At 45.9% G+C, this 10,633-nt stretch overlaps 1 pseudogene; it reads left to right on the top strand.

The window, feature by feature from the left end:
* Positions 1 to 229: 229 nt before the first annotated feature.
* LOC136635945 (5S ribosomal RNA) lies at positions 230 to 349 on the top strand (annotated as a pseudogene).
* The last annotated feature ends 10,284 nt before the right edge of the window (positions 350 to 10,633 follow it).

The following is a 10,633-nucleotide window of genomic DNA, read 5'->3' as shown; positions in this document are numbered from 1 at the left end:
CATTTATGCCAGCAACAAACCACTTGTGTCAGCCCATTCATAACCTTTCTGCTTATCTCAAAATAAAATACATTGTGCTAAATGAGTCTTGGTACTGCTGAATTCTGAGTTTCCTAATCCTTACAGCCCAATCCTACTGCTGCTATAGCCTAATGGAGAGAGCTCTGGGCTATGGAGCGCGAGGTCGGTGGTTCGAATCCCTCCAAACCCAAAAAGAAAAAGAAAAATTTTAAGCAGCAATTGTTACCCTGCACAAGCCTGATCTCGTCTGATCTCAGAAGCTAAGCAGGGTCAGGCCTGGTTAGTACTTGGATGGGAGACCGCCTGGGAATACCGGGTGCTGTAGGCTTATACCATAGTGGTAGAAAACACTCTGACAACATGTGGAGGTATGCAATGCTGGAGTACTGGCAAGAAGGCCACAGCTGTGCTGGGATCCACTGAGGCACGTAAGTTGGCAGGGGAAGCGGGATGGGGTGGGGAGAGGTGAGACCGGAGCAAGAGAGGACAGAACGAGGTGGAGACCGGGGTGGGGGAAAGGCGGAACAGGAAGGCAATTGGGGTAGGAATGGGTGGATCAGCTCCGGGAAGGGGGTGGGCTTGTCAGTGGTGGTGGCCACTGAATCCTATCCTCCTTCCCTAACCCATTTCTGCAGCTCAAATCTATGCGATTTTGCTGGCGCAGGTCTTGCTGGCGCAGATCCTCAGCCAGTAGTTCCCTTACTCAGAGGAGACCTCCACAACTGCCTCCCCCCCCCCCCGGATGCAGCGGTAGCCATTTTGGCATCACTGCATCAAGGGAAAACCATAGGACTGGGTTGTGACGGGCTGTGACCCTCTCCTGTTTGAGAACATTGGCATGAGCTAGACTTCAATTACATTTTTCCAATGTGTCATTGAGAACTATTAATTACCAGTCTTCTCTCTTTCTCTTCTCTGTATGCTTTTCATGGTGTGTGTTCCATCATGCTGCATGTCATGTTATAGATTCATACTACCCCAAACCTGAATCGCTTTGAACGATTCTCATCAAGCTCTGGCAAGGCTCCTCTCCTTACTGCTTATCTAAAGCTGCTCCTTATTTTAAGTCTGAGCAAAGCACTGAAGTATCCACTTATTCAAAGAGCGCTCAATCACCTTTTTGACAAAATGTAAAGTTGGCAAGCTGCACAGTGGACACGATGAAAGCTGTACACGATGAAAGAGGCCCTGGGGTGGGTCACGTTCTGAGAGGCCAAACCAAATTCCTATGCAAATGGAGAAGAAATGCAGCCCAGATGAACTTCAGGGTTCTTTTCATGCAGCCAGGCCCCTACTAGCTCCAGTGGTTTAATCAAAGAGTGATGAAGGCTTCTGAAATCCTCTTTGTGGCAAGATTGGTACAGGACTTTACTATCAACCTCGAATGGGCAGTTAAAATCCCTTCTCCAAATTGTGAAGTTATTTTAGCAAGGTATAATTAAATGTTCAATAAAACCCACACAACTAGGTTAATGTGGCATTGCAAGTGGAGACAAAGAACAGCACCAGTGAATGCGCCAAGCTCCAGGAATGCTGTTTGCGATAGTGATGCAGGCATATAAAGTGTGCCTGTGTCACCTCTACCCTACGGCCCCATTTTTTGGCTTTGCGTTACAAAATAAACCTGCCTTTTGGAGACCTGGCTGACTGAGGCAGTGAGATCTGTTCGGACCCAACTGCTAGCAGAAATTCTGTTGACGCAAAAACCAGCCTGCTCCCCCTTGATATCCTGACAGAGATGGTTTTGATCATGCTTTCTGGGGAGCCTGGTGCTGCTTCTCTTCCTAGTGGGCTTTCATTTTTATGCCCTCTTTAACAGCTGCAATTCGGGATTTTGTGGTCTCCATGACAACCGTAACTCTGACTCAGTGCATCGTTCATCGCTCACATGCGGGAGCTGGTTTTCTGAATTGAACAAGGTGTGCCTGAAGTCTTTGGTTACTTACTGACAAGTTACCTGCTTCAAGTTGACCCTGCAGTTCCCTCTGAAGTGCACAGGGATGAAGGTTTGATTTGAATGATCCCCTCCCAGAGGAGAATGGAGCCAGAGGGTTTTCAGATGGCCTGGGGAGTGTTTAGCGGACTCTGATTTCTTGTGGATTCTTGGAATAGGGAATTTGCTCCTACAGTTGACACAGCAGGTCTGAAGCACCCTCTCCATTAAGCCAGAGCTCAGGTCTCTCTCTGGTTTACTGGGCAACAGTGAGGAATAAAGTAACAGGGATGGCAGCTGGAGCACAAGTGAATGGAGACTCAAGGCAAATCTGAACAAATGCAGCTTAGAGTCCATCTGACAGCCAATTCTGTACCATATAGCAGAGAGCTTTCTTCTCTGTCACCACTGTGCCTGCAAAGTCTCATCCAGGGAATAGTAGTAGTAGTAGTAGTAGTAGTAGTAGTAGTAGAGCCCAATCAGTGGCAACACTAGGGTTTGTGTCACCTGGTAGGAGGCAGTGCATCAACCTATGGTGAACCACTTCCCATGCAGAGTGTGGGGCAATAGCCCAGGCAGTGGGTATGGTGATGTCCCATTGCCCCGCCCCCGCTGGTTTTTTAGCTATAACTTTTGATAGAACAGAGATATTTTAATGTGGTTTGTTCCATTGCATTCTGCATGAAATTACACATTGATTGATATATAATATTATGGTATTTTTCGAAAAGATTTTAAAAGTTGTGGCCTGTAGTGGTGTCACCCTCTCTGTGCACATCACCTGATGTGGCCTGCAACTCTTACACCCTCCTAGCGATGTCACTGAGCCCAATCCTTCCTAAACCCCCACACAACTGTGCTAGTGCAGCCTCTGGTGCATCCTGTAGGGGAGTTTTGGCTGCTGGAGGTCTCCCAGGGTAAGGAGACATTTGTCCCCTTGCCCCAGGGCAAGCCCCAGCAGCCACTATTGCAAAATTGCTGGTGCAAGTCCACTTTGACCCATGGAGGTGGAGCAGGCTTGGGAAGAGGTTTGGATTCAGCAGGTGGCAGCGCTGCCAAATCTACCCCCTCCAGGGCCTGCCCCGCCCATCCCCTTCCCCATCTGCTCCTCATTCTGCCCACCCCCTACCCAGTTCTACCCCCTGCCTGCTCTCCTTCTGCCCCTGCTCCAGCAGGCTTCCCAACATCCATTGGTTCATGCAGGACCTCGCACGGCTGCAAAATGCTGTATGGCTGGTTTGCAGCAGCCTGCCTGAGCCGAAAGCTCATTCCATTGGGATTAGGTTTTGATGGGAAAGCCATGTGTATGTACTGCAAACAGGCAGCAATGAAAAATATCACAAAACTGAAATGTTTGGGGTCAAAGGCGGTGCTGAGAGAGGGCAAGTGGTCATCCCAGACAAACAGCTTGTTTTTACCCGTCTTCCACTCCTGGGCCCTGCGGTTCTTTGGAAAGATACTTTTCACGCGCTCAGAATTGTTTTCTTTATGATCATCGATAAATATTGATAAAGAGCCATTCCCCATGGGCTATCTTGCATTAGTGACAGAACCGAAGCAGGTTGAACTCTCTCAAAATCAATAGAACTCGCTTCAGAGATAATGTGTTTATTTGGGAGCATTCGTGTGAAATATAATGTTGTTTCTCATTCAGAAATGCAGCATGTAGGACACCCTACCCGCCACCCCTCATGGACAGTTCCCCTTCTGCCATCCCCAAAATTTTTATTTGCTCGTTGAATCATATACTAAGAAAATTAAAAATTACATTAATGAGATTCTGATCCAAGAGTCATTTTTTACAGTGACTAAGCTGGGGGGGGGGAGGGGGAAATCAGAATAGTTGCAACTTGATTTTTAGCTGCTTTGGGAATGTATTCCTGGTTCCCAGCTGCTTAAAGAGAGAGCAATAACAACAACAACAACAACAACAACAACAACAACAATGCATATAGATGTTTTTTTCTCTGCAAAATGCTGTTCTCTTTGACAGCCTCATCCATATCTGTCAGAACAGAAGGAAATCAAAGAGATCAAGTACTATTCAGATTATCCTCTTCCTTCCTGTTTGGGAGTCAAGAGAATTTCTGATTTTCTAGTCGCTAAAACCTCATTTTCCAGTCAGCAAAGGTAAGTAACAGATGTTGATCCAATGACACAATGTACTTTTACCCACCCAAATAATAGAGGACAATTAGACAGGAGTGTTCCCATGCATAATTTTTATGGATGATTCATATGCTTGTGGGCCAAGTTTGTCCAAAACGTAGTAATTGCCAGTTAAATTTATTATTTATTGACTATCTTTTGAGTTTCTCACAGTTCAAAAGACTTAGAACCGACAAGAATGGAATCTATGGCCATCTTTTTGTTGTGGAAAAAAAATATATTTTTGTTTGGAAAGTCACCTCATGTCACTGCTAATTTTCATCCATCACTGAAATGAAATGACCCTGACAGCAGAGTCATGCATCAGCGCCAATGACTGCGCTCAGAACGTTGAGTTGCTGAATGCCTGGGTGAGGGTCTTCTTCCTGTCACAGCTCTTTCTCCTTCATGAAGCGGCTGCTCTCAGTTGGAGTGGCTGCATCATTTGTCATCATGAGGACCACTGTGGCTCCTCCTTCAGGCTGTGGCAACAATGATCCCAACTTTTATCTGTGACCTCTGAGCAACCTTGGCCGGGTGCTTGGAGTATGTATACATTTGAATGGGGATCGGGATGTCAGTTATCAGCCAAATTCAATCAGGGTTGGATGGCTGGCTTCCTCAAGGGGGAACTTAACAAAGACTGTGGAAAACATAGGTACAATGCAATGAATCAGCAACACCAAAATCATTTGCATACAGTAGTGTAGGAGATGCTTAAACAGTGATTGGATTAAAACACAAGACTTCCTCACATAATGTGTGACTATGGGAAGGGTGGTTGTGGAACCAGGAGCTTGTGGCTTGACCAGAGTCCTGGAAATGTGGCCTGCATGCTGGGAGAACAGTTTAGCTTGCATGATATTATAGTCCATAATAGCATAACCAGATACATAGAGAGAAAATCACAGCTAAAAGGCAAAAAGGGGGCTTTTCACATAACAAAGAGAGTGGCCAGGGGGGAGTCCCTGGCCCTGAGTGCCTGGCTGCAGAGGGTGTCTGAGATGCCACCCCAAGATGGCAGTGTAGGTGACCCTGGCTGCAGCTGTGGTATCATTTCAGATTGCTAGTAGCCAATCACATATTTAGTGTCCCCATGTGGGGAAAAAAGGAATCTCTGCAAGAGAGAACTAACACAGTTGGAAGCTCTCTGAGCTAGAACCTTCCTCTCTGATATGCCAGTTTTAGCATGAGAGCATCCCCCAACAGTGACATACTGAGGTCCTTGACACTCAGGGTCCATCAATTTTTGGCACCTCTCACCTTGGGAAGCCTACAAACAGTCAACCAAGCCTGCCCGACCTCAACCCCTCCTCAATCTCCCGATTCCTGTCAGCATCACCACGTCTCTCCTTTGGGTCCTTCAGGGAAGAGGAGAAACCCAACAACACTTCCTAAAAACAAGATTTCCGTTCCCTTTCTCACTAATCAGCAAGCAAACTGGGAACTGCTCAGTAAGGGAAATATTGAATTGGGAGTTTCTAGGGTCATTGTTGCAGCTGGGGTGGGAGATGAGTGCTGCACAGGACAACCCTAGAGGCACAGAGGTGTTTCTGTCTGCACCCATTGTGGTGGCGCAGGGTGTCAAGGGGCACATCACAGCCTCCCTTTTGTGGCACACGAGAATGCCCTGGTGCACCATTTGGGAATCGCTGCATTGGAAAGAAGAGATGATTAGCCATTGCTGAAGATAGTTTTAAATCCAAAATTTGGTAGAAAGACCCGTTTTCAAAATTACCGTAGGGCAATCCTGCTTCTTTCTCAGAACCTCAAAGCCGAACCGAGTTGTACCCTGCATTCAGGCAGGACACAATGGAGAGCTGTGAAGCCAGCCAAAGACTGGCACTGAGCAAGGCTGTGATGACGTGAGCAAAATCCAAGCAGAGGCAGCCAAGGGCTTGTCATGAAACAGTGACTGCTTCTTTGTGCTGCAACTTCACCCTCTCCTACACATATACCCACAGTGCTGTGCTCCACCCTATTCTCTGCAGGTGGCTTCTCAATGAGAGCTTCATCAATATCTTCCACTTCTACCAGCCCTCTTTGTCACTTTCCTTTTATAGTCGCTTTGCTGCTCTGATCTAAGTAGTCTTTGAAGATTCTAGACCAGTGGTTCCCAAACTGTAGGTCAGGACCCACCAGTGGTTGCGACTGGATTTTTAGTGGGTTGCAAAACTGACAAGCTGATAGCTGACAAATGTATTGAGCTGTGTGGCAACCAAAAGGAGCCACGTGTCTGTGCATGTTTACCTGTGAGTCGGAAAACTTGTTCTTGGTCCTGTTTGAAGGGCAGGCCAAAGTGAACACAACGCCACCAGAATGGTCCCATTCTGATGCATGCAGGCCCCAACAAACTCTTGTGACAGAAGTTCCCCCCTTCAAGCTGACAAGGAAAATGAATTGAGCCCTACGGAAAGCAAAACTGAGCCACCCGTACATGTTTACCAGTGAAAAGGTGAATGTGCCTCAGCTCTTATCTAAGACCAGGTGAAGTGGAATGTATGGCCACCAGAAGAGTCCCAATCTGATGAACGTAAGCTCAACAAGTGCACCAGAAAGCATAGCAAAAAGGATAAAAACAGAGGCTTGAGAGGCTGGGAAAGTGAAATTTTTTTTTAAGTCTCATAAAGCTCAGTGGATCCTGATGGAGTGCCATTTTCAAAGGGTACTGGGGCTAAGAAGTTTGGGAAGCACTGGTATATATACCAGGCTTGCCCTTCTGTTTGCTCAGGCACTGTGAGAAGGAGCCACTTAATGCAGCCAGCCTAAATGATGTCTTCCGCCAAACAGGGCTGGAGCAGAGTGGCATTGTGTGGTGAGAAAACGCTCTCACGCACCTTTCAGGGAACATATCAGGCCAAAGCTGGAGATAAGGGGGACTAATCAAGTTGCACATCCACATGACTTGCCTGCTCTCAGAATCAGAACTTCTGTACTGGCATCTCTCATTCTAGGAATTAATCTCTGGGCAAGTTATGGCTTCCTTTTAATTTCATTCCACTTATAAGTGCCTTGCTAGCCTAAAACAATTGTCATGTGTTTCCCAGCCCCACACTGCAGTGAATTAATAAACACTGAATGTGCACAATTGCATCAGTGTTCAAACACACATTCTGATCCGTCTGATGCATTGCACTGGGAAAACATGGGGGGGGTGCAGAGAAGGAGTGCCTAATAGTAGCCAGTTTCCAACATCCATGCAAAACATTTCTCTCTCTTCAACGAAGCACAATCATATTTGTGTGAGAAAATCTGGAAATAGACAGTGACAGATCAGAGGGTGTGGTACTGGCTGTGACCCCCTCCTCACATGAATACCGTAAACCAGGGGTGCCCAAACCCTGGCCCTGGGGCCACTTGTGGCCCTCGAGACCTGTCAATGCGGCCCTCAGGGAGCCCCTAGTCTAAAATGAGCCTTTGGCCCTCTGGAGATTTGTTGGAGCCCACACTGGCCCGACGCAACTGCTCTCAGTTTGAGGGCGACTGTTTGACCTCTCGCATGAGCTGTGGGATGAGGGCTCCCTCCACTGCTTGCTGTTGCACATCTGTGATGCAGTAGCGGCAGCAAAGGAAAGGCCAGCCTTGCTTTGTGCAAGGCCTTTTAGAGGCCTTGAGCTATTGCAAGACTTTCATTCATTCATATAAGTTCATCTTTAATATATTCATTTATGTAAACTTATGTAAATTTATTCAAATTTTAAATGTAAATTAATTCTTTTTTCCCCCCCCGACACAGTGTCAGAGAGATGATGTGGCCCTCCTGCCAAAAACTTTGGACACCCCTGCCGTAAACAGATAGCACAAAAAACTGCCTGTGCAGAAACCATCTTTCCTCCAGTCATACACTTTACATTAGAAGTACATAGTGGGCCAGAGAAGGCAGACTTATGTTTGCTTATCCAGCTCTTACCATGAGGGGAGCATGATTTTTCTCAGTATTGTTAGAGGTTCTGCTGGTGGTCTAATAAATCAGTTATTTATTTCCCAGGAAGGACTCATAGGCACCAAAGACTATATTTTATAGCTCCGAGAGACAGATTTGTCATGCTTAACAAGTCCTTTTGAGGTGAGGTCAGTGCCTGTTCAGCCATGGGTACCTAAGCAAGGAAAGTGTTTCCATTTCCATCTTGGAGACTTCACTGAAAACTCTTTAATTCTCCAGTTAATGATTTTGTCTGTGATGAATGAAGGCATCTCACCAAACCAAACCTGGACACAGGAGCTGCAGTGGTTCAGACGGGGAGGTGGATTTTACTAAAACTGCCTGCACACCTGGAGCTGCCCATTCTCTGTTCCCCATCTCGTTAACGTTTACCTACACAATTCACAGTGCCCTTGAGTCTGATTTGCCCTCCTTGCATCTATGTCAAGAATCCTCAGTCTCGGCAGCATGAAACAGCACTAACAAACAGAGCCAAGAATCTCTGTGCATATTGAGGTAGATAAAGCCTTCCAGGTGATGAAAGTGGTCCAAGGGAGCATGAATATGGTGGCATAGCTCTCATTTATTATGCATTAACCACAGATGTTCCGAGATGGACATGTGATTGCATCTTTGTCTTTGGAACCATGAGAGATAGGGAGAGAGGAAGGGAGAGATGAGATCCCATCTAGTCCCTGTCAGAGCTCAGAATGTCTTGTTGCGAGCTGGAGAGACGTTCACGCAGCTAGCTGCTGTCCAGCTGCTCGGCTTGCGTATCTCCCGAGGTCAAAGCACACACACTCCCGGCGACAAAGACGACACAAGGCAGAAGTCCTCCACCAAATGCCTCTTTACTATGTACAATATTTACAACAGCAACAGTCCAAATAGTACACGATTCACAGTTCACACTGACGTAGCCTTCGGCACAAAATCCACTCTGCATCTCCCACACCCCAGCTTGCTCCTGCTGGAATTTATATGAGTGACAGCCAATCAGAATGCAGTAAAAACTGCCAAGTCACTCTGACATTGCATGGAGTGACACACACACACACAAACACACAGGTAACAATCACCTGGTATGTGTCACCAGATATTGCATCAGCCTGAGCTCCCAGGATGCTGTGCTGGCTTAGTCAGGCCAAGGCTTCAGGGCCTGCTCCTATCCAGGCTGCAAATTATCAGCAGCCCCGGGGATGATCCCTTAAGAGTCTGGTAGAACCCTTATCCATACTCATTCTAGGCATTGCACAATTTTATTACACTGAGTGATCTTTAGCTTGGTTGGGCTAAACTAAAAGCAGAAAAATCTTCACTGTACTATTTCAAAATGTTCCTTTTCTGGAATACATCAGAGCTGAAGTATGCTCTCTGTAATCTTATGTGTTCTGTGCTTGTTTGATTCATACCTTTAGACCTATCTGGCATCTCTATTTGCCAAAATAATGATTTTTAAAAGATTGAATTTGAATGGAATGTTGTTTCTCTGTCCTTCTGAATTCAAAACTTCTGGTAGGTTATTCTGGACTCCACTATGCTTTTGAAGAATCTGCTTGTGAATCCCATTTACATGGACAAAAGTTAGGTATAATTTTGATGTCCATGTTCTCAAGATATTTCTTTTTAAGCTACATGTGCTCTCACAAAATGTTTACATCTCCATTCACAAACCATCTCTATCCTAATATTTTAGTCATATTTCCCATGAGACATTTATGTGAGAGCAGCATCATTCATGAAGATTTACGACTGCAATACCCATGATGCAGTGTGCCCCACAACCATTTGCAAAGCTTTCCAGAGCCTTTGACTGAACCAACTGAATAGAGCCAACCCTACGAGATCCTGAAAGGTAAATATAGTGTATACTAAGTTGCTTGAACAGTCAGTAATCTAGACTGTACACCCCTCCCCATGGCATTGAAAATGTTGCTTGTAGCTTGCTAAACAGCCTTTCAAACACATTGTTTTATGTCCTCTGAGGCTGTAACCAAAGTCAGCCAACTTGGCATGCTAGTATGCAACCAGGCTCACTTCCTTAAGACATCTGTCATCTGGAATTATCTGTTCACCAGGCATTTTGGTGTCCTATACTTGATGTGCATTTGCTCTTTGCTTTTATCACAAGCCGAAACTGCAGTCTAGGTTTATGTGGATTTATCTTCAAAAATGAGTGGGTGGATATTCAGGCTGCTTGCTCTCCCTGTTTCATGATTTGAGCATTCATGGAGTGGAGGCCTGCGTGATAGGACAATGAAAGCACAACCCCTTCATTCAGATCTCAAATGCAGTCCACACTGTAATCTAATTGCCACCCTGTTCCATAATTCTAGCAGACTGCAAACCAGATCTGGAAAGGCTGTTACAGTCTAATAATTTGGTACTTTCAAGAAGAATAAGACCATGTCATTGTTTAAAAAAGGGGGGGAGGGGTCTTGTGCTGGTAAGAATGACAGCAGATAGCACACAAGCAGATTGAATGAATCTGTTGTACAAATTACTAGCCTGATCTAGCAGGAATTCAGCTAGAAGGAAAATAGAGGAGTTTTTGGTGCAAGTCTGCCATCCAGCGGCCAACTATGACAGGTTTCACAATAAAACCAAGA

Source organism: Tiliqua scincoides, unplaced genomic scaffold (genome assembly GCF_035046505.1).
Source record: "Tiliqua scincoides isolate rTilSci1 unplaced genomic scaffold, rTilSci1.hap2 HAP2_SCAFFOLD_159, whole genome shotgun sequence".
NCBI lineage: Eukaryota > Metazoa > Chordata > Lepidosauria > Squamata > Scincidae > Tiliqua > Tiliqua scincoides.
This window is presented reverse-complemented; position numbering and strand designations above follow the sequence as displayed.